The sequence below is a fragment of the Chiloscyllium punctatum genome, chromosome 6, assembly GCF_047496795.1.
Source record: "Chiloscyllium punctatum isolate Juve2018m chromosome 6, sChiPun1.3, whole genome shotgun sequence".
Lineage (NCBI taxonomy): Eukaryota > Metazoa > Chordata > Chondrichthyes > Orectolobiformes > Hemiscylliidae > Chiloscyllium > Chiloscyllium punctatum.
This window is the reverse complement of record NC_092744.1, coordinates 85,453,899-85,478,351: the sequence shown is the minus strand read 5'-3', so window position 1 is coordinate 85,478,351 and position 24,453 is coordinate 85,453,899. Positions and strand designations below refer to the sequence as shown.

Sequence of the window (24,453 nt, the reverse complement as noted above, 5' to 3'; positions counted from 1 at the left end):
CTCGTTGCTTTTTGTTCTCATGCAAATAAGAGGGTTTTACATTAGGATAATGCAGATAGGGGCTAGGTTGAATTCTGGATTGAAGTAGTCTGTGCAGTTCTCAAAACTGAATGTTTAGCTGTTAGTTTACTGAATGGCATTCATTGTTGGAGACACTGGAGTGCTGCTCCTTTGTGATGTTTTCTTGCCTAGACTTGGAGGCTGATTGTACATATGGGAGTTATGAAGTGTTCAGCCAGGGAAACCTGCCTTGGCTTGTCTCCAGACACAAAGGAATCAAACTTGTCACAGTTGCCAGCAAACGTCACTCAAGTTGTGGGGGATAGCCTTCACTCGGCGGGGGGGGGGGGGTTCTGGCACAGAGAATGTCTTGCATTTTTCTCACTTTTGATAAGGCAAGGAGCTGCATATTAATGAGGTGAGTTGCACCAGTAACAAGGCACGTAAACTGTAATTGGCAACTTACTGCTGCCCTAAAGAAAAAAGTACCCTCGCCGTTTGTCAAAAGCATGAAAGATGAAGCAAGATGTTCCCAACATTGAGATCAGACTCAATCCAGTTATTCCATAAATCATGCCACATCCCTAAGACCCCCATATGATTCTGAATAATACCACTCTATATGCTAAAATAAAACAAAGGACTGCGGTTGCTGGAAGTCTGAAACAGAAATCAGAAATTGCTGGAGAAACTCAGCAGGTCAGGCAGCCTCTGTGGAGAGAGAAAGCAGAATCAACGTCTCAAGCCCAATGACCCTCCTTCAGAAGTGGTTGTAGCTCAGAAAAGGTAGTAGGTACATTGAAGACAGAGGGTGGAGAGGAGCAATAAGCGAATAGGTGGAGATATAGCCCAAAGAGAACAACAGTCGGACAGACAGAGGGATAGATGATGTGAGCCTGGGAGAAAGGAAAGCTGATAATAGGGACCAGAAATAGGTGAAAATGGGTTGGCTGTGCTGAAAAGCAGCCCAGGTGATGATGTGGGGAGGGGGGGGGGGGGGGGGGTGAGGTGGGGAAAGGACACAGAAGAATGAGTTCATGACATAAAATTATTGAACTTGATATTGATCCTGAAGGGCTGCAGGATCTCCAAGCAGAAATGAGATGCTTTTTATATACTGCGTGCTTTGCCTAACCTATGGTACATTCTTAATAATTCCATTATTTCTGTGTTTCCTTTAGATTCTTTTTGACCACGCTCATATTTAAAGTTAGACTATCAGGTACTGCAGGCTTGATAGAATGTGTACATTTCCATGCTCAAACATTGGTCTTGTAACCACTGGCAAAATCAGCAGTCATTGCCCATCCTCAGTTGCCTGGAGAAGATGAGCTGCCTTCGTGATCATTGCAGTCCTTGAGGCTTTCGTGCTATTAGGAAGGAAAATGAGAATTTTGACTCCGAAATGGCGATTATAGGCTGAGGTTTTATGGTGGTGGTGGAATCCCTGTTGCTGAGTTTGCTGTCTTTTAATCATGACAGCCAATAGAGTGTCCTGCTGCGGAGAGCTGGAGCCTCGAGGGGCCACTGCTGATTAGTGGCTATTGCTGGAACTACACTTTCAACTTAGAATCATAGAATCCTGACAGTGTGGAAGCAGGCCATTCGGCCCAACAAGTCCACACTGACCCTGTGAAGAGCATCCCGCCTCTTTACCCTATCCCCGTAATGCTGTATTTCCCATGGCTAATCCACCCAATCTGCACATTTCTGGATACTATGAGCAATATAGCATGGCCAATCCTCCCAATCTGCCCAAAGTTTCAAGTCAGCACTGTTTGTGTGCTGGGGGTGGTTGGGGGGGAGAGGGGGGTGGGAGGAAGGTGCATTGGTGAACTTACAGACCAAGTGTTCTCTTGCATAAAACATGGAAGCAGAAGTAGATCATTCAGCCCATCAGCTCTACTCCACCATTCAATGAGCTAATCTGAAAATCTTCAACTCACTTTCCTGCCTTTCCCCCTTAACCCTAGATTCCCCTTACAGATTACCATGTCACCCATCAATATAATGGTGAGTGCAAAGTCGAATATCTTGTCATGAGTTTTCCTGGATCCCAAAAAATACTGAGATAAACCTCAACCTGATTGAATTAGGATAGAAGAGTTAATGGGCTGAATGGCCGACCTCTGTTCCTACAATTTATTGCCTTTTGGCAAAGGTTTCCTGTCAGCTTGCTGCCAGAATTGGTGACTAGCAAGAAAAGACTGATGAGGATTCTTTGCTGTCACCAACAGTGCACCATAGAATAGAGTCCTGAGAGTGTGGGAGCAGACCATTTGGTCCATCGAGCCCACACCAACCCTCTGAAAGGCATGCCACCCCCTTAGCCTATCCTTGGAATGCTGCATTTCCCATGGCTAGCCCACCCAGCTTTGCAGATCCTGGATACTGCAGACAATTTCCCATGGTCAATCCAACTAAACCGCATATCTTTAGACTGGAAATAACCAGAGCACCTGGAGGAAACTCATGCAGACGCAGGAAGAATATGCAAACTCCATTTGGACATGGATCCCTGTTAGGCAGCAGTGCTAACCACTGAGCCACTGTGCCGCCCCTTTTGATGTCACAAGTTCCAGATGTTTGCAGCAGTTAGTCCATCCCCAGGTTAACTGATTTGATTGCACTGTACACATTAGTATTACCTTGCCACCCTGCCAGAACCTTCAGTAATTTGACACTTTTCTACTTATCTGGCCGAAAATATCAAAATTCGCACATCTCTATCTCATTTCAAACTCAATAAGGGATATCTGCACAAAGCAACAAGAAAGGTGATTTCAGGGAGTTAGGTTGGAAATTAAAAAGCAGGACGAGTAGAGTAGTAATCTCAGGATTACTACCGGTGCCACATGATAGTGAGGTGAGGAACAGGGATCGAATTCCCTGCTAAACGCATGGCTACAGGGCTGGTGAAGGAAGACGGGCTTCAGATGTATAGATGATTGGGGTACCTTCTGGGGAAGGTGGGACCTGTATAAGAAGGACGAGTTGCACTTAAACTGGAGGGCACCAATGTTCTGGGTGGGAGATTTGCTAGATTTTTGGGGAGCGTTTAAACTAGTTTGGCAGAAGGATGGGAACCAGAACTACAGATCAGAGGAGAGGTAGTTGTTGAATGGGTGGAAATAGACTGCCTTTTAGGAAAGATACACAGTTGGTAGATCAAAGGGATGGATTGAAGTTTATATATTTTAAAGTAAAAAGTGTCATGAATAAGGGGGATAAACTTAGAGGATAGATCAGTATTTGGAGCCATGATGTTGTGGCCATTATGGATTTTTGGACGTCACAGGGGCAGGAATGGTTGTTGGGTGTTTATGGGGTTGTGATGCTTCAAAAGGAATAGGGAGAGAGGAAAAAAAGGTGGGGGAGTGGCATTACTAATCAGGGATAGTATTTCTGCGGAAAGGGAAGTTGTCAAGGAGGGTTTGTTTACTGAGTCATTATGGGTGGAAGTCAGAAACAGGAAAGGAGCAGTCACTTTATTGGGAGTTGATTACATAACTCCACATCCTACCTCTTAGCTCCAACCTAACACGCTCTAATCACTTTTCACATCCTTATCTCTTTTCCTAGCTATGTCATTGGTACCAATGTGCACCATGACTTCTGCTGTTCACCCTTAAGAATCCTGTAGACTGAATCCAAGACATCCCTGATCTTTGCACTTGGGAGGCAACATACCATCCAGGAATCTCATTCGTGACCACAGAATTTCCTGTCTGTTCCTCTGACTGTTGAACCTCCTATCACTATCACTCTCCTCTTCACTCCCTTTCCTTTCTGAGTCAGAGTCACACTCAGTGGCAGAGAGCTGGCTGCCAGGAAGCAAGCATTGCAGTTTGACTATGCAAACAAGTCAAAGACATGTCTTATAAGACTATGCTTTCATGCATTTGAGGTACCTGGAGGGTCCGATAATTGAACGGACCCCTGTTTAGCTTCAGCAGGAAGATCTCAGACAGTGGTCTTTTCCAATTGCACCTTGGCAGCAGCTGCCCTGAGCTTTGGTGCATCTTTTAGCACATAGTCCTGGACCTTGGAGTATACTAGTCTGCAACACTCGGTCGAGGTCATCTCCTTGTTCTGGAAGTCCAACAACTTTCGGGTTAACCAGAGAGTGTCTTCTCTCTCAGCCAGTGATCCAGGAATGATATGGTGAGTCACAGCAGCTATCATGGATAGTCTGTCAGAAATAACATCCCTGTGGAAACTGATGCTCTGCTTGTGCCTGAAATATTGTATCCAACATGATGCAGATAGAATTTCTCCAAAAGTTGCATTAAACAAAGAGAGAAGCATAGACTGACTGCCAGATCAACTATCTACCAGTAGACATTGAAAACCTGTTATTCTATATATAATATATGAAAGACATATCAGAAGACAGAGCAGAAAGAGGATTTAACAAGCATCTGAAGTATACACTGTAGTGATAATGTCACTGGGCTAGTAACGGTTTAGGGATATAGATCTAAATTCCGACTGTAAAGTATGTACCTTTTGATTTTTTCGGGACTGAGAATTGGGAAAAGGGCTGTTTTACAATCAAATACTGAAGAAGGTATTGATGTAACTTTTAAAAGCAAATTACTGAAATTCATTGTAAGTCATAAAGTCATACAACACAGAAGCAGACCCTTTGGTCTGACCAGTTTATGCTGACCGTAATCCTAAACTAAACTAATCCCACCTGTCTACTCATGGCCCATATCCTTCCAAACCTTTACTATTCATGTGCAATCCAAATGCCTTTCAAACATTGTAGGTGGACCCAAATTCCACCACTTCCTCAAGAAGTTCATTCATTCCATAGGCAAACCACCCTCCATGTAAAATATTTACCCTCACGTAATTGTTAAACCTCTCTCCTCTCACCTTAAACATATGCCCCCAGTCTTGAAAACACCCATCCTAAGCAATAGACAACTATCATTAAACCCTATCTATCCCCTCATGATTTTATAAACCGCTATAAAGTCACCTCTCAACCTTCTATGCTCCAGTGAAAAAATGTCTCTGCCTGTCCAGCCTTTCTTTATAAACTCAATACTTCCATACCTGACAACAACCCGGTAAATCTCTTGTGAACCCTGTTGGAGTGATCTCGGTGTATGTGAGAAGAAGACTCTGAGAATGTTGGGAGTTCAGCAGGAATGGTAATTTATTCAAGTGGCAATCAATTACAGCAAGGAGAGGAACTCAAGACTTACACACAGGACGCTCTACAGAATACTCGCACAACTCGCACCTTTATACACTTTTACATCAAAATCACACACGTCTACAAACTAAACATTAACTATGCAGTTAATTACATCAAATTCATTGTGCAGCTAATTTAATAAAATCACCATACATTACACATCTACTCATCAGATTCAAGCATATTGTGCTTATTCGCTTATTGGTCACATGTTCATCACTTAACCTTTGTTCCCAAACATTCTGTGGTCTGCCAACATTCTGCCCTGCTAATCCATATCTGTTGGCATCTAACTATGCTTCTGTGGGTTAGGTAGCATATCTTTAGCAATGCTGTGAACCAATCATCTCAAATATCTCATTCCATGGCCCCAAAGCCCAAAGCAACATCACTCAGCCAGAACATCGCACACAACAGCCCAAATGCACTTCTGTCTAGCCAGGAACCCCTAAAGACCACCCCTGTCCTTATCCTCCCTCTTCACTCCCCTGACCCCCATCACTGTTTCAATGGAGGATCTGGTCCCATACCGGAGATGATCTGCAGAAACCACCAAGCACCTTCAACCTCCTCATACAACCCTCACCAGTTTAATATTTTCTATAACAGGGAGACCAGAACTGGACACAGTAGTCCAGAAGAGGCCTCACCAACATCCTGTACAACCCCAAAATGACTTCCCAACTCCTATAGTCAAAGGACTGAGCAATGAAGGCATGCGTGCTAGATGCATTTTTAGCCACCCTGTGATGCAAACTTCAAAGAATTATGTACCTGAAACCCCAGTTCCCTCTATTCTGCAAATCTACTTAAAGCACTAATACTAATTCATATTTGCACTTGTTTGCAAGCAGTGGAGGAAGGTGTAAGAGGAGATGGTATGGCACTGAGCTGTGTTCACAAAGTGTGATTTGGCTAGCAGCAGGCTGCTGATTGATTTGTAAGATTATGACCAATTCTGGATGACAAAAGGCATCGGCCCGATGACAACCTCCTGCTTGATTCCTGAGGAGCTGAACAGCTAGTGGGTGTGAATGATAATAGTGAGAAGTTTTCAGGGGTCTGGAAATGAAATAAGGTCAGTTGTTTTATCCCACCAGTTGCTGCAGGGTGTTGATTTTAACCAAGAGGTCAAAGACTTCATAATTTGTTAACTGGTTGCACTGTGCCTCCTGTGGAGAGGTGAAAGAACCTGAAAGAAAAAATCAGATCAGGTCATTGAAGGGCTGGAAAATGAAAGGAAAACTTCAGAACAGGAGGTGCTGAACTGTTTCCCAGGACTTTTATTATCCTTCCATCCATTACATCAATGCCTGCCTATGCCTGTCTGTCAATTTTGTGTACAGGGATTTTCAAAGGGGTTCAGAGTGTTAACTAGTAAAGTGATATATTGACAGTTTATCATTGTTAACCTGTGGTTAGAAACTATTTATTTATAATAAATTGTAGTTCTTCCCATCTACAGACCCAGGTCTAAATTTTCAGTAACCTGAGTCCATCACGCAGGTCAACTGGGGACTTGGCACATATTAAGGGAATTAAACCAAATAGACCATCTGGCATTGACTTAGAAGCCAGAAACGATGGCAGAAACTGTCCTGTTGACCCTGCAAAGTCCTCCTCACTAACATCTGGGGGCCAGTGCCAAAACTGGGAGAGATGTCTCACAGACTAGTCAAGCCGTAGCCTGATATAGTCATACTCACAGAATTGTACCTTAACAACAACGTTCCAGACACCATTATCACCACCTCTGGGTAACTCCTATTCCGTTAGCGGGACAAAGCCATTAGAGGTGGTGGAATGGTATTATACAGACAGAGGATAGTTTATGAAATCTGATAACATCAGGTCAAACATGAATAAGGGAAGCCCCTGCTGATCACCAATTAATGTACACCCCTCACTCCTAATCTTCTCAGCTAATGAATCAGTGTTCCTCCATTTTAAGGAACCTATTGCTGAAAGTACTGAGGATGGCAAGTACACAAAATATTCTCTTGGTGGGAGGCTTCAGAGAATGGTTCAGTAGCATTATTACTGGCTGAGCTACATAACTACTGGACTAACTCTGTGGAAGGTGGTGGTGGAACCAATAAGAGGGAAAACCTTATATTTGACCTTGTCCTCTCCAAACTCCCTAATGCCTAATAAACCTGGCAGCGTTGATGGGAGTTTGCACAGCACAAAACATTTGGAGACAAAGTTACAAGGTGAGGGGGTACTTTGCATTATGTTGTGTGGCACGATCACTATTTGAAATTGGATAGATTTCAAGCACCCACTCTTTCAACCGTAATAAGAATACAACCTCACTGGTCCTCACTTTCCACCTCACTAATCTCCAGATACAATGGATTATCTGTGCCACTTCTTCCACCTACAATCAGACCCCACCAGAGATATATTTCCCTCCATACCCCTATCTGCATTCCACAGAGACCATTCCCTCCTTGACACCCTCGATCCATTCCCAATTCCCCCTGCAACCAACTCACCCTCCACACTCAGCACCCTCCTTGCCGCGTAAGAGGTGTAAAACCTATGCCCACACCTCGCCCCTCATCTCCATACAAGGCCCCAAAGGATTCTTCCACATCCGACAGAGATTTTTCTGCACATCCACCTACCTCATCTACTGCGTTGTTGCTCTCAATGTGGTCTCCTCTACACTGGGGAGACAGGACACCAACTCGTTTCAGGGAACATCTCTGCGACACACACACTAAACAACCCCATCACCCTATGATTGATCAGTTCAATTTCAACTCTACCAAGGAATGCAAGTTCTGGGCCTCCTCCGCTGCCAAATCCAAGCTATCTGATGACTTGAAGAAGAATGCCTCATCTTCCACCTCGGAACCTCCAACCACACAGCATCAATATTGACTTCACTAGTTTCCTAATCTCCCCTGCCCCTCCACCTCATCCCAGATCCAACTCTCCAACTTGGAACAACCTGCTTGACCTGACCTACCTGTCCATCTTCCTTCCCACCTAACTGCCTCACCCTCCCTCTAAGCTATCATGATGACCCCCCCCCACCTAAACTTACCTATCACCTTCCCAGCTACCTTCCCCTCACCCCAACCCCCACCTCCTATTTATCTCTCAGCGCCCTACCCCCAGCTCCTCAGATGCTGCCTGACCTGTTGTGCTTTTCCAGTGCCACACTATTTGACTCTAGATTTTAAGCATATCTAAACAACTCAAAACTGAGTAGCTCAGAGGTACTGTGGACCATCAGCAGCAACAGAACTGTATTCGACACAGTCTATAATGCCATAGATTGACATAATCCTTACTTTACCATTACATTATCGGTTTGTATTTCCAATTCCCCAGATCTGTCGGATTGGCTCTGGATAGTAAAATCACAAGGCAGTTCTCACAATGGAAAATGCACAAAGTTCTTTTTTAAAGCAAACTACACCACACTACACAATAACTGCACATCTCTTACCTATACAACACTTTCAGTCACAGGTGACCTCTTTTACGTGGACTTGTGCAAAGATCAGACCAGAGCAGGTGATCAGTCCACTCAATCTCAGCTTCTTGAAGTTGATAACTACAGCATGGAAGCAGGCTATTTGGCCTGTTGACCCTCCAAAAAACATCTTATCCAGACTCAATCCCCCCCACCCTATTTCTGTTATCATGCAATTCCTATGGCTAACCCACCCAGTCTGCACATCTGTAGACACTATTGGCAATTGAGCATGGTCAATTCACTTAACCTGTACATCTTCAGACTGTGGGAGGAAACCAGAGCACCTAGAGGAACCCATGCAGACATGGGGAGAACATGCAAACTCCACGCAGACCATTACCCAATGCTACAATTGAACCTAGGTCCCTGGCGCTGTGAGGCAGCAGGGCTAACCACTGAGACACTGTGCTGCCCAAACTTAGTTAAACCTTTACTGTGAGGCAAGCTGTTTCCATACAATGATGCTCTGCATTTACAGTCTTGATACTATCCAGTCTCCAGTCAATGATTAGTTTTACAACGGTTTTCCACATGGGTTAGATCAATTAACTCATTAGGACTTGCTTGTGTCTTTCAATAAACCTTGACTGTCTGCGTGGCGTTTGCACATTCTCCCGTGTCTGTGGGGGTTTCCTCTGGGTGCTCCGGCTTCATCCAAAAATGTACAGATTAAGTGAATTGGCTATACTGAAATTGCCCCATAGTGTCCAGGGACGTGCAGTCTAGGTGGATTAACATGAGATTACAGGATAGGGTAAGAAAGGTGGGTCTGGTTGGGATGTTCTTCAGACGTTCAGTGCAAACTTGATTATGCTGAATGACTTTCTTCTGCACTGTAGGGATTTTGTGATTCTATGAAATAAACCTTTAGTTTACATTCGCTGTTCTTCAACTGAATATTATCCATTAGCTGCATGACATTTTCACAGTACAATTCAATGACAAGCACAAATTCAGTTGATAAATAGTCCACATTATCACATCTGTGTTCGTTTCAAACAAAAGCTCAGCTTTTTCAGAGTTGCTGTTCATTGCTGCGGAATTCAATTTTTGATGTAAACATGCACTCACATTGCTTCAGCCTAATGCAAAAACACTTTAAAAACCCATGACTGCTTCTGAATCATTAGATCATCACCAGGCTTCATATGTTTTCTCCTCATTTTATTCTAATTTCATTTCATTTCACTAATCCAATAAATGTTAAGTTAATATTTAGACCGCCACACAGGGGATTATCCTTGGTTCAATGGAAAGTGCAGGAGTGCATTCCAGGAGCAGCACCTGGCATATCTAACATGAGGTGTCTGTGTGGAGTTTGCACGTTCTCCCGTGTCTGCGTGGGTTTCCTCTGGGTGCTCTGGCTTCCTCCAAAGATGTGCAGGTTAGTGAATTGGCTATACTGAAACTGCCCCATTGAAATTGGTGAAGCTACCAAACAGGACCACCTGCATGTCAGACAGCATAAGAAGGAAATGACTGGCAGAGCTAAGCGATTCCACAACCAATGGGTCAAATCTACAATCCTGCCACATTCAGTTGTGAACAGCGGACGACAATTAAACAACCCAATGGGTGAGAAGGCTCCACAAGTATTCCCATCCTCGACGATAGAAGAGCCCAGCACATCAGTGCAAAAGATAAGGCTGAAGCATTTGGGGCAGTCTTCAGCCAGAAATGCTTGAGTGGATGATCCATCTTGGCTTCCTCCATCGGTCCCCGACATCACTGATGTCAGTCATTTATGATTTCAATTCATACCACATGATATCAAAGAATAGGTTGAGGCACTGGATATTGCAAAGGCTATGGGCCCCTGACAACATTCTGGCATTAGTGCTGAAGTCTGTGCTACAGAATTACCTGCATAATGAGAAAAATGAGAACCATTGGGAATCAAGGGAAATCTCTCCACTGATTGGAGTCATAGCTTGAACATAGGAAGATGGTTATGGTTGTTGGAGGTCAGTTATCTCACCCCCAGGACATCTCTGCAGGAGTTCCTCAGGGACATGTCGAGGCTGAACAAATTCAGCTGTTTCATCAATGACCTTTCTCCAACATAAGGTCAGAAGTGGAGACATTAACTGATGATTGCAAAATGTTCAGCACCATTTGTGATTCCTCAAATACTGAAACAGTTGTGTCCCATCCAGGCAATATGTAGGTTGGGCTGACAAGTGGCTAACAACATTCGTGCTACAAAGGTCATCCTGACTTGGTATGACATTGCTGTTTCCTTAGTGCCATCGAGTTAAGGAGCTGGAACTTCACTGTGCATGTACCCCCAACTCCAAGGGCTGAAGCAGTGCAGGAAGGCAGTTCACTCCCCACCTTTTCAAGAGCAGTTAAGGATGGACATTAATTGTTGACCCAGACAGTGGTGTCTGTGTTCTGTGAGTGAATAAAATAAAGTTCTACCCTGACCATTGAAGCTTCCAAGAGCTTATTTGTTCACACAGAATCAAGATTTCCCTCGCTAAATGATAAAAGATTATTAAATATTTCTATACATAGTGTCATAATTGTCATACAACCAGTCATAGTCCCAAACTAAACTAGGCCCACCTGCTTGCATTCAGCCCATATCCTTCTAAATAGTTTTTATTCATGTACATATCCAAAAGTCTTTGAAATATTGTAACTGTACCCTCATCCACCATTCCCTCCAGAGGTTAATTCCACATATGAACCACTCACTACGTTGCAGATTCTGGGATTCTGGGATTTAGATGTTTCAGCAAAACAAAGATGATGATAAAATGGGGGTGGGGGGGTGATATTATGAATCAAGGATAGTATTACAACAGCTGAGAGAATATTTGAGGATTCATCCACTGAGGTAGTTTGGGCTGAGGTTAGAAACAGCAAAGGAGTGGTCACCTTGTTGGGAGTTTTCTATGGGCCTCCAAATTGGTCCAGGGATGTAGAGGAAAGGATAGCAAAGATGACTCTCGATAGGAGCAAGAGTAATAGGAGAGTTGTTATGGGGCTTTAACTTCCCCAATATTTACTAGGAATACTATAGTTCAAGTAGTTTAAATGGATCAGTTTTTCTTCAATTTGTGCAGGAGGGTTTTCTGGCACAGAATGTAGACAGGCCAACAAGAGGTGATACCATATTGGATTGGGACTGGGGAATGAACCTGGCCAGGTGTCAGATTTGGAGGGAGGTGAACACTTTGGCGATAGTGACCTTAATTCGGTTATGTTTACAATAGCAATTGGCAGGGACAGTTATAAACTGCAGGGAAAGAGGTATGACTGGGGGAAAGGCAATTATGATGCGATTAGACAAGATTTAGGATGCATAGGATGAGAAGGAAACTGCAGGGGATGGACACACTTGAAATATGGAGCTTATTCAAGGAACAACTACTGAGGGTCCTTGCTAAGTATATACCAAGTGAGTTTTGAGAAGATTTTTAGCTCAGGTTGAGGTTTTGGATGTAGATTTTCTCGCTGAGCTGCAAGGTTCATTTCCAAATGTTTTGTTACCCTACTAGGTAACATCTTCAGTGTGCCTCACGTGAAGCAATGCTGAAAATTCTTGCTTTCTATTTATATGTTTGGGTTTCTTTGGGTGAATCATGTCACTTCCTGTGGTGATGCTATTCCCTGTGGTGAAGTCACTTCCCGTTCCTTTTCTCAGGGGGTGGTAGATGGGGTCTAACTCAATGTGACTGCCAGACTACTCAGACCCCTTGGCATCATGGTAGCCCACAAACCCACCAACACACTAAAACAGCAGCTAATGAACTTGAAATACCCTATACCGACAATGAGCAAAACTAATGTCATTTACAAAATACCATGCAATGACTGTAACAAACACTATATTGGACAAACAGGAAGAAAACTAGCCACCAGGATACATGACACCAACTAGTCACAAAAAGACATGACCCTCTCTCACTAGTATCCTCACATATGGATGAGGAAGGACACACTTCGACTGGGACAACACATCCATCCTAGGACAAACCAAAGTCACACACGAGAATTCTGAGAAGCATGGCATTCCAACCAAAAATCTATTAACAAACACATCGAGTTAGACCCCATCTACCATCCCCTGAGAAAAGGAACAGGAAGTGACTTCACCACAGAAAATAACATCACCACAGGAAATGACATCACCAATCCAAAGAAGCCCAAACATATAAATAGAAAGCAGGAATTTTCAGCATTGCTTCACCTGAGGCCCACTGAAGATGTTACCTAGTAGGGTAACGAAATGTCTGGAAATGAACCTTGCAGCTCAGCAAGCAAACCTACATCTAAAATGTATTTACCTATCAGGTAGGGAGGTAGTTGTCAAGAGAGGGAGCAACGGTTTAATGATGAAGTTGAATCTCTTGTCAAGAGGAAGAAGAAGGCTTATGTGAGGATGAGGCATGAAGGCTCAATTAGAGGGCCTGAGAGTTATAAGTTAGCCAGAAAAGATCTAAAGAGAGGGCTAAGAAGAGCCAGAAGGGGACATAAGAAGTTGTTGGTGGTTAGGATTAAGGAAACCCTAAGGTCTTCTATCGGTATATCAGGAATAAAAGAATGAGTAGAGTAAGATTAGGGCCAATCAAAGATAGTAGTGGAAGGTTGTGCGTGGAATTTGAGGACATAGGAGAAGTACTTAATGAATACTTTTCATCAGTATTCACATTGGAAAAGGGCAATGTTAGTGAGAATATGGAGATACAGGCTACAAGATTAGAAACGATTGAGGTTGACAACGAGGAGGTTTTAGCAATCTTGGAAGATCTGAAAATAGGATTTATCTGAGGATTCTCTGAGAAGCCAGGGAGGAGATTGCTGAGCCTTCGGCTTTGATCTTTATGTTATCATTATCGACAGGAGTAGTGTCAGAAGACTGGAGGACAGCAAATGTTGTTCCCTTATTTAAGAAGGGGAGTCAGGAAATCCTGGTAATTATAGGCCGGTGAGCTATACTTCAATTGTGGGTAAGGTGTTGGAAAAGGTTTTAAGAGATAGGATTTATAATCATCTGGAATGGAATAATTTGATTGGGGATAGTCAACATGGTTTTGTGAATGGTAGGTCATGCCTCACTAACCATACTGAGTTCTTCAAGAAGGTGATAAAAGGTGGATGAAGGTAAAGTTGTTGATCTGGTGCATATGGATTTCAGTAAGGCGTTTGATAAGGTTTCACACGGTAGGCTATTGCACAAAATGTGAAGTTTCAGGATTGAAGGTGATGTAGCGGTTTACATCTGAAATTGGCTAACTGAAAGGAGGCAGTGGTGGTTGATGGGAAATGTTCATCCTGGAGCTTAGTTACCAGTGGTGTGTCACAAGGATCAGTTTTGGGCCACTGCTATTTGTCATTTTTATAAATGATCTGGATGTGGGCATAGAAGAATGTGTTAGTAAATTTTCAGATGACACTAAGGTAGGCAGAGTTGTGGATAGTGCCGGAGAATGTTATGGGTTACAGAGGGACATGGCTAAGATGCAGAGCTGGGCTGAGAAATGGCAAATGGAGTTTAATACGGAAAAGTGTGAAGTAGTTCACTTCATAAGAAGTAACTGAAATGCCGAGTACTGGGCTAACGGTAAATTTATTGGCAGTGTCGTTCTCAGTGTCCTGGTGCATAAATCCTTGAAAGTTGCCACCCAGGTTGATAGGGTTGTTAAGAAGGCATATGATGCGTTGGCATTTATTGGTAGGAGGATTGAGTTTTGGAGCCAGGAGGTCATGCTTCAGCTGTACAAGACACTGGTAAAGCCACACCTGGAGTATTATGTGCAGTTCTGGTTACCACATTATAGGAAGGAGATGGAAGCTTTGGAAAGGGTTCAGATGTGATTTACTAGGATGTTGCCTGGTATGGAAGGAAGGTCTTATGAGGAGACCTTCATTGGAGAGAAGAGGGTTGAGAGGTGACTTAATTGAGACGTATAAGATAATCAGAGGATTAGATAGGGTGGACAGGGAGAGCCTTTTTCCTTGGATGGTGAAGGCTAACACGAGGGGACATAGTTTTAAATTGAGGGGTGATAGATTTAGGAGAGCTATCTGGATAGATTCTTTACTCAGAGAGTAGTAGGGGAATGGAACAGCCTGCCTGCAACAGTAGTAGACTCGCTAACATTAAGTGCATTTAAATGGGCATTGGACATGCGTATAGATAATAACGGAATGGTGTAGGTTAGATGGGCATCAGATTATTTTGACAGGTCAGCACAATATCAAGGGCTGAAGGGCCTGTACTGTGCTGTAACATTCTATGTTCCATGTCTTTTTTAAATCTTTCTCCTCTTACCTTAAAAATCTGCCCAGAGTCTTGAAACCCCACATCCAAGGGAAAATTCACTTGCTATTCACCTTGTCTCTACCCCTCATTATTATATAAACCTCTATAAGGTTATCACTCAACCTCCCACTCTTCAGTGGAAAGGTTTCAGCCTATCCAGCTTCTCCTTCTGACTCAAACCTCCACCTCTGGCAACATCCCTGTAAATCTTTTCTGAATTCTCTCCAGCTTAATAATATCCTTCCTATAACAGGGCAACCAGAACTTCACTCAGTACTCCAGAAGAGGCCTCACCAAAGTCCTGTACAGTCTCAACATGGTGTCTCAACTCCCACACTCAAAGTTCTGAGCAAAGAAGGCAAGTGTGCTAAATTCCTTCTGAACCACTTGTCTACACGTGATGCAAACTTCAAAGAATTATGTCATTGAACCCTTAGATTTCTCTGTTCTGCCAACGCTATCCAAGGTCCTATTTTTAGTTTAATAAATCCTGCCTTTGTTTGTTTTACCAAAATGCAATATCTTGCACTTACATAAATTAAAACATATTCATCTGTCACTCCTTAGCCTATTGACCCAATTGATCAAGGTCTCTTAGCAATCTACAAAACCTTCTTCACTGTCCAATAAACCACCAATTTTGGTGTCATCCGCAAACATACTAACCATCCCGTCTACATTCTCATCTAAATCATTTATATAAATGACAAACAAAAGTGTATACAGCACTGATCTCTGCTGAAAACAAATCTCCTGTTCAAAAAACAACCCCCCACAATCACTCATTATCTCTTACCTAATTTCATATCCAATTGGCAAGCTCACCCCTGAATCATGTGATCTAATTTAACTAATTAGTCTACCATGCTGAATATTGCCAAAGGCTTAACTGAAGTACAAACAAACTATGTCCTCATCAAGCTTCTTGGTTACTTCCTCAAAAAACTCAATCAAGTTTGTGAGACATGATTTCCCTTGCATAAAACCATGCTGAGTATCCATATTCATTCCTTGCCTCTCCAAATGCATATAAATCCAATCATTTATTTCAGTATCATGTCCAACAACTTACCAACCACTAAAGTCAGGCTCACAGGTCTATAATTCCAGGCTTCTCCTTACATCCCTTCTGAAAGAAAGGCACAACCTTTGCCACTCTGCAGTCTTCTGGCACCTCACCCGTATTTATATATGACACAAGTGACCCTGTAATTTCCTCCCTTAACTTCCTACAATATCTTGGGATACACTAGATCAGGTCCCTGTGATTAATCCACCTTTATATTTTCTAAGACCTCCGGTACTGCCTCTTTCAGGGAGAAAGTGGGAGAATGGGGTTGAGAAACTTATCAGCCATGATTGAATGGCAGAGCAGATTTGATGGGCTGAATGGCCTAATTTCTGCTGCTATGTCTTATGGACTGATGGTTTTGCAATGTGAACTGTTTTCAAAACATCAAGATTTAAATCCCTGAGTTCTCTAGCCTCCATTTCTTTCACCACAGTAAAAACTGATGTAAAATATTCATTTAGTATCTCTCCCATGTCCTGCAGTTCAACATATAGGTGGCCTCTTTGACCTTTAAGGAACCTTACTCTCTAGCTAGTTGCTGTCTTGCTCTTAATGTACTTTGGCTTATCCTTAACCTTATTTGCCAAGGCTGTTTCATATCCCTCTTTGCCTTCCTGATTTACCTTTTATGAATGCCCCTGCACTCTTTATACTGTTCAAGCGATGCAGTTGAACACAATTATCTGTATCTAATATATGACTCATTTTATTCTTGACTAGAACCTCCGTATATTTATGCATCTATTGATCTCTAATCCTACCACACTAACCTTTCACTCTAACCGGAACATAATGACCCTAAACTTTCGTTATCACGCTTTTGAAAGCCTTCCACTTATCACACAGTCTACTTCAATCAACTTTTGAAAGTACTTGTTTGGTACCATTAAAATTTGCCTTATTCCAACTAAAAATATTAACTTTTTATGGAAGGCTTATCCTTTTCTATAACTATTTTAAAACAAATGGGAATTGTGATCACTGGACCCAAAGTGGTTCCCTATTATCACTTCAGTCAATTGGTCTGCTTTATTACCCAAGGGAAGGTCAACTTTTGCACCTTCTCCAGTAGGGCACACAAAGAAAATGTTTTGAATACATTTAACAAGTTCTTCACCATCCAAATCTTTAACATTATGATAATCTGAATCAATGTTTGGAAAATTAAAATCACCTATCATTACAAGCTTGCTATTCTTACCTGGATCTGAGAACTCTACATATTTGTTCCTCAAATTCCCTCTGACTACTGCAGGCTCCAAATGAGAAAGGTGAAAGGTAGAGTTAGATTCACAGTTAGATTTTTGTTTGTTGAGAAAGAGATTGTTGCAAGAATAATATCTGAACTCAACTTAACTCCAGAGCATGTCAATGGTTTCAGCACAATGTCACCATACTACTCACTGGCACATGAATTCAGAGAAGGAAAATTCCTAAGTGTCAATGAAGTGATAGTAGACAAAGGGAGACTTAAACATTGACTTGCTCTGTCTCTCTGATCTACACCACTCAAGCTTGACATGAAAGCACCTGCAGATCTCCCCGGTGATTGGAAGTACAAATCCATCTTCCAAAGCAAGATCCACACTCCAAGTGAGCAGGAGATGTAAAACAAAAACTGCACATTGAGGGTAAAGGGCAGACTTTCCATTGATTGAGTACAGGAGTTGGGAAGTCATATTGAGATTGTACAGAAGATTGGTGAAGCCTCTTCTGGAATATTGTGTCCAGTTCTGGTCGCCCAGTTTTAAGAAGGATATTATTAAGCTGGAGATGGTTCAGAAGAGATTTACCAGGATGTTGCCAGTTATGGAAGGTTTGAGTTATAAAGAAAGGCTGATAGGCAGGCACTTTTTCACTGGAACATAGGAGGTTCAGAGACAACCTTATACAAATATATAAAATAATGAGGGGTACAGTTAGAGTTGATGGTAGTTGTCTTTTTCCCAAGATGGGGCATTTCAAGACTAGGAGCCACATTTTTAAAGTGAGAGGAGAGATACTTAAAAAAAAGACATGGGGCCAAATGTTTACACAGAGGGTGGTTCATATGTGAAATGAACTTCCTGAGGAAGTGGTGGATGTGGGGACAGTCACAATGTTTAAAAGACATTTGGATAAGTACATGAATAGGAAAGGTTTGGAGGGATATGGATGAGGAGCAGGCAAATGGGGCTAGCTTGTTTTGGCGGATATTCAGCGTGGACTGGTTGTATCGAAGGATCTGCTTTTGTGCTATATGACTCAATGACTCAACGACTATGACCTGACAGTCATTATTCCAGTGTAAATGGGAGCAGGAACACTGTGGGATTTCCTGTTGTAGCAGACTCTGAAGGAATTAACCGGGAAATTGAATTATCCACTGGGCAATTCCTCAAGACACGAAATATTCAGAAAGTAACCATTTAAATTGAATTGTGCAGAGGGTTCTGATGGAATTAAGTAAGTACTGTACTCAGGTGTTAGATCATGTATTTAATTGCCTAACTTCTCCTGAGTAAATGTTACGCTGACTTCACAGCTACCTCTCACAGCCCCAAACTGTACTGCCCTCAGACTTTTACCTGACACCTCCAGGATGTTACGCCTTTGACCCAGGACTCAACATACCCCAATCTACAGACACAATCCCCCAACTCCTTCATCCTCACCACCCCTTACCATCCCCATCCAACCTGACCCAATTCCCACCATGACATTCCCTCTTCCACTGTGATCAGACTAGCCCCAAGCCATCGGTTCCAACCATTCATTAACCTGGACCCCTCCAGTGCAGAATGGAACTCACCCCTCCCCCAGCTAGACCCTACCAACACTCTATGCCAAACCCCAATCCTTCCCACTCACTATTGGTTCCAATTTCTCTCATTCACCCCAACCTAACCAAAATACTTAGTTTCACACCTGCTACCTTGTGCCCCTACCTAGCTAGAAACTGGTAGCAGAGTCTATCGGGAGTCAGTAGATATCAGTATGACGAACCAGCCTGGATCCTACTCAAGACTGGGAGGCTGTCACTAAACATAAGGAAGAGGGATCAACTTAATGAACTAACAACTGGCTTTCCGCATTCATACACTCTCACGCAGCTCGCTCCTCAGTGCCCCAGAGGAGGGTAGAGCCTCCCTGCTCATCTCTCTGTTCTCATGGCTGCAAGGATCATTGCAGTTGAGCAGCTGAGGAAGCCTGGGGTGGAGGACGTGCCAGTGGTGTGGCATTCGCTCTCTCTTCAGGTATGTCCTAGCCAGGTAGGCAACCCCAGCTGATCTGAGAGAGGCTGCCAATGGAGCATGGTTGGCATCTCATCCAACACCACAGAGGGCATCACGTCTTCTATAAATATAATTGCTGAGATTTTGATGGAGGGGTTGGGGATGGTGGGATGGGGAATGTGAGAAGGACAGCAGTCAATTCGTGGGCAAGAGTGGCTTGATTCTGTGGAAGGTGTGAGTTGGACCAGAGGGACAGGTTCTGGTGGAAGGAGAGTGGTCAGGAGTGAAGGTGAATCGTGGGTCTTGCAGTCTTTGATTGTGAAGGTGGGCTAACAGGAAGCAGCAATTAGACTTTGGTTTGGAGGGGCCAAAGAGGGTCTGTGGCAGGGATGGTAGTTGGAAGGGGGTGTTGAGTGAAGGTGGTTTGATGTGGGGTTGGTTAACTGGAGTGGGTGGTCAGGAGGGAGTTGATGATGGGAGAGGAGTTGGGATTGGGCTGATGGTTTGAGGGGGGGAGCTGGATCAATGGGACCAGCTGTAAATCACGCACAGAGAGGGGCTTGTCAACAAGATTGGACGTTAGAGTCTCATGATGAGATAATCATGAACCTGTGTGGAGGGCTCAGTGTGTAAGGGCAGGGCATCAGGGCAGATAGGGGCAAGGGTTTAATCCTGGAGGTTAATTCAACCGCTTAAGATTGGAATGGAGACCTGAAGAAGGGGGTCAGATCTTGGATAGATCTGAGAGCTGGGATTTGGGGTTTGGGTTCACACAGGAAAATCTCCATCACATAGGTTCCTTGGGGGCTCCTGGATTTCATTTCAAATCTAGAATCCTCCGACTTCAATCCATGACTCAATCTGGACTCAGCCTTACTTCAGGCTAAATGTTGCCAAAGATTATCTTTCGTGTTCATCAGCAGCTTCATTGGTCTTTGCCACCTGCTTGCAGTCATTTGGCCTGTCAGCAGCTGTTGATGCCAGGAAGTCTATTTCTGTCAGGACTGCGAACAGCTCGAGGAGTTGAAGGAGAAATGCTGGGCTTGACGATTGAAGGAGGTGGCAGAGTTTTGGTGTTGAGCTTCTGTGACAAACAACAAGATCACACTATTCTCCTACCCCCTTCAGAACTTGTCAACAGTTTTGATGAGAATGGGCACTGGATCTGAAAGAACGCTGCTCTCTATTTATCGTTTTGTGTGAAAGGTGACAGTCCAGACAGTCACTGAAGTGCTTTCCTGAACAGGGAGTAGAAAGTGAGGACAGCAGATGCTGGAGATCAGAGTCCAAGAGTGTGGTGCTGGAAAATCACAGCAGGTGAGGCAGCATCCGAGGAATATGCCTGAAACGTTGATTCTCCTGCTCCTCGGATGCTGCCTGACCTGGTGTGCTTTTCCAGCACCAGACTCTTTGACTTTTTTTTTAAAAGCCTGGACTGGAACCTGAATCCACAACAATCTCCGGAAGTGAAGCGTTGTCCGGCCAAGTTATAGTGTGACTCGAGGAACTATTTTCACCCAGTTATCCCAGCGATGTGCCTTTGCTTTTTAATCCATTTCCATACGCCCAGAGACTGGAGTTGTTGTTCACCTTTACTTTCTTCGGTGGGTCAGTGTCTGAGGTAATGAAATGAGTCTGGGGTACTGTATTGTCGAAACATTGAAGGGTGTTGGGGAAACTGTGACTCGCAGCTCAGTGTGGCCTGAACTGGGTGAAACAGTGAAACCGTGAAACCACACTGTGATCTGAAGAAAATTGAGTCAATGCATTTCTTACCAGGGTTTGCAGCTGCACTATGTGGAAAGCGTCCAGCGACTTTGTAGCTTTAACACATTCGGAGCAGTGAACTGCAGCCCGAGAGCTTTTAACCAACTTTACACAGTGACAACTCGAGTTGGCTGGTAGTAGAGCTGGTTTAACTGGGTGCGGGCTGTTGTTGAGGGTAGGGTTGGGGGGGAAAGACCGACAGTGGAGAATATTTCAGCTCCTGACGTGCTAAACGGTGCAAGAATTGCAGGAAATGAAGTGCATCTGATGACGCACTGAATAGGAAGAAGAAGAAGAAGAACAAATCCCAGCATGAACAGAGCCTCAAGCACGCTCGTCTACGTAGAGGGGAGAGGGTGAGAGAATGCTGCCGAAGTGGACAAAAGACTCGGGTGAAGTTTACAGCTGGATCTTGGAGAGAGTTTGGCCCCAGTAGAGTCTGCAGCACTCCCACAGCCATCTCTACCGCCGCTGGCTGCTGTGAAACAGGAAGCTGTGGAAACTAGCGGCGGGGCAAAGCTGTGTTGGAGAGACGATCTTGACTGCGAACGACCGAGGAGGGCCAGACACGCTGATCTTTGTCTTACAGCCACAAGTTAATGGTTTGATACTGTGAACGTTAACACCGAGAGACACCACGGCTTCATCTGATGCCGAAGGTACGTTTTGTGTGCTTGCTGAGGTGGGAATGTTTTCACAGCCTGGGCGAGCTGGGGTGGGGGAAGGTAGTGGATATCCATGTAACCGCCAAGGCTGATCTGCAGATGACAAATGCAGCTCTGGACACTGCAGGATTTCTCAGCTCTTGTGTGAGTTGCCGACTGAAGGTCTCCTTGGGTCGTCTCTCTGCCTCTGAGCTGCACTTGCTTTAGTCGCACCATTTTTCATTGTGCAGCTTTTAGACAATAGACAATAGGTGCAGGAGTAGGCCATTCAGCCCTTTGAGCCTGCACCGCCATTCAATATGATTATGGCTGATCATTCCTAATCAGTATCCTCTTCCTGCCTTATCTCCATAACCCTTGACTCCACTATCTTTGAGAGCTCGATCCAACTCTTTCTTAAGTGAATCCAGAGCATTCCACACAGCCACCACTCTCTGGGTGAAGAAGTTTCTCCTCATCTCTGTCCTAAATGGTCTACACTGTACTTTTAAGCTGTGCCCTCTGGTTCGGCACTCACCCATCAGCGGAAACATGTTTCCTGCTGCCAGAGTGTCCAATCCTTTCATAATCTTGTATGTCTCAATCAGGTCCCCTCTCAGCCTTCTAAACTCAAGGGTATACAAGCCCAGTCGCTTCAGTCTTTCAGTGTAAGGTAATCCCGCCATTCCAGGAATTGACCTCGTGAACCTACATTGCACTCCCTCAATGGCCAGAATGTCTTTCCTCAAATTCGGAGACCAGAACTGCACACAGTACTCCAGTTGTGGTCTCACCAGGGCCCTGTACAGCTGCAGAAGCACCTCTTTGCTTCTATATTCAATTCCTCTTGTTATGAAGGCCAGCATGCTATTAGCCTTCTTCACTACCTGCTGTACCTGCATGCTTACCTTCATTGACTGGTGTACAAGAACACCCAGATCTCTCTGTAGTGCCCCTTTACCTAAATTGATTCCATTTAGGTAGTAATCTGCCTTCCTGTTCTTGCCACCAAAGTGGATAACCATACATTTATCCACATTAAACTGCATCTGCCATGCATCTGCCCACTCACCCAGTTCAGTCCAGTTCACCCTGTAATCTCCTAACATCCTCATCATATTTCACCCTGCCACCCAGCTTTGTATCATCAGCAAATTTGCTAATGTTATTGCTGATACCATCTTCTATATCATTAAAATATATTGTAAAAAGCTGCGGTCCCAGCACAGATCCCTGTGGTACCCCACTGGTCACTGCCTGCCATTCCGAAATGGAGCCGTTTATCACTACCCTTTGTTTCCTATTAGCCAACCAGTTTTCAATCCAAGTTAGTACTTTGCCCCCAATACCATGTGCCCTAATTTTACTCACTAACCTCCTGTGTGGGACTTTATCAAAAGCTTTCTGAAAGTCCAGGTACACTACATCTACTGGATCTCCCTCGTCCATCTTCAGAGTTACATCATCAAGAAGATTAGTCAAGCATGATTTCCCCTTCATAAATCCATGCTGACTCTGTCCTATCCTGTTACTACTATCCAGATGTGTCGTAATTTCATCCTTTATAATAGACTCCAGCATCTTTCCCACCGCTGAGGTCAGACTAACTGGTCTATAATTTCCTGCTTTCTCTCTCCCACCTTTCTTAAAAAGTGGTATAAGATTAGCCACCCTCCAGGCCACAGGAACTGATCCCGAATCTATCGAACTCTGGAAAATAATCACCAACGCATCCATGATTTCTCGAGCCACCTCCTTCAGTACCCTGGGATGTAGACCATCAGGCCCCGGAGACTTATCAACCTTCAGACCTAACAGTCTCTCCAACACTAAATCCTGGCAAATATAAATTCCCGTAAGTTCAGGTCCTTCAGCCACTGTTACCTCAGGGAGATCGCTTGTGTCTTCCCCAGTGAACAGTCTTCCCCCCCCCCCCCCCTCCCCCCCCACCCAAGGGTAGACTATAGCTGGTTGTCTTCACAATGCTACATCATGAATCTCCGGAAATCTATCTTGAGCCCGCTGAATGGTTGAGCCTTCACAGCCCCCCTGGGGTACAGAATTCTTAAGATTCATCACCCTTTAGACAAAGAGATTCTTCCTTAGCCCAGATTTAAAGGGCCCTTCCCTGATCCTGAGGTTACATCATCTGGGTCGAGAGAGTGGCGCTGGAAAAGCACAGCAGGTCAGGCAGCATCCGAGGAGCAGGAGAATCGACATTTTGGGCATAAGCCCTTCATCAGGAATGAGGCTTGTGGGTCAGGGTAGAGAGATAAATGGAGTGGTGTGGTGTTGGGGGGGGGCGGGGTTTGGGGGAGGGAAGGTTGCTGGGAAAATATAAGTGGATGAAGGTGAGGGAGAAGGTGATACGTCAGAGGGGGGAGTGATGGACAAGTTCAGAGGGTGGTGCCGAGTTGGAGTCTTGGAACCGGGATAATGTGAGGGGAGGGGAAATGAGGAAGCTATTGAAATCCACATTTATCCCGTGTGGATGCAGGGTCCCAAGGCTGAAGATGAGGCATTCCTCCTCCAGGAGTCAGGTGGTAACAGTTTGGCAGTGGAGGAGACTCAGGACCTGCATGTCCTTGACGGAGTAGGAGAGGGAGTTGAAGTGTTCAGCCATGGGGCGGTGAGGTTGGTGGGTGCACGTGTCCAAGAGATGTTCTCTGAAATGATCCACAAAAAGGCGTCCTGTCTTCCCGATGTAGAGGAGACCACACCGGATGCAATGGATGCTGTGGATGACATTGGTCGAGGTATAGGTAAATTTTGGATA

At 44.2% G+C, this 24,453-nt stretch overlaps 1 protein-coding gene across 2 annotated transcripts in view; it reads left to right on the top strand.

Annotated features, from left to right (window-relative positions):
- Nucleotides 1-20,692: 20,692 nt before the first annotated feature.
- Nucleotides 20,693-24,453, top strand: part of LOC140479174 (lactosylceramide 4-alpha-galactosyltransferase-like) — a 40,801-nt gene continuing 37,040 nt past the window's right edge. Inside the window, exon 1 of one of the 2 annotated variants that reach the window (XM_072573174.1) lies at nucleotides 20,693-20,887. The gene's annotated coding sequence lies outside the window, so the exon portion shown is untranslated. Of the gene's footprint in view, nucleotides 20,888-21,535; nucleotides 21,693-24,453 lie in introns of those variants that run through there. The other variant, XM_072573173.1, reaches the window with a different exon arrangement.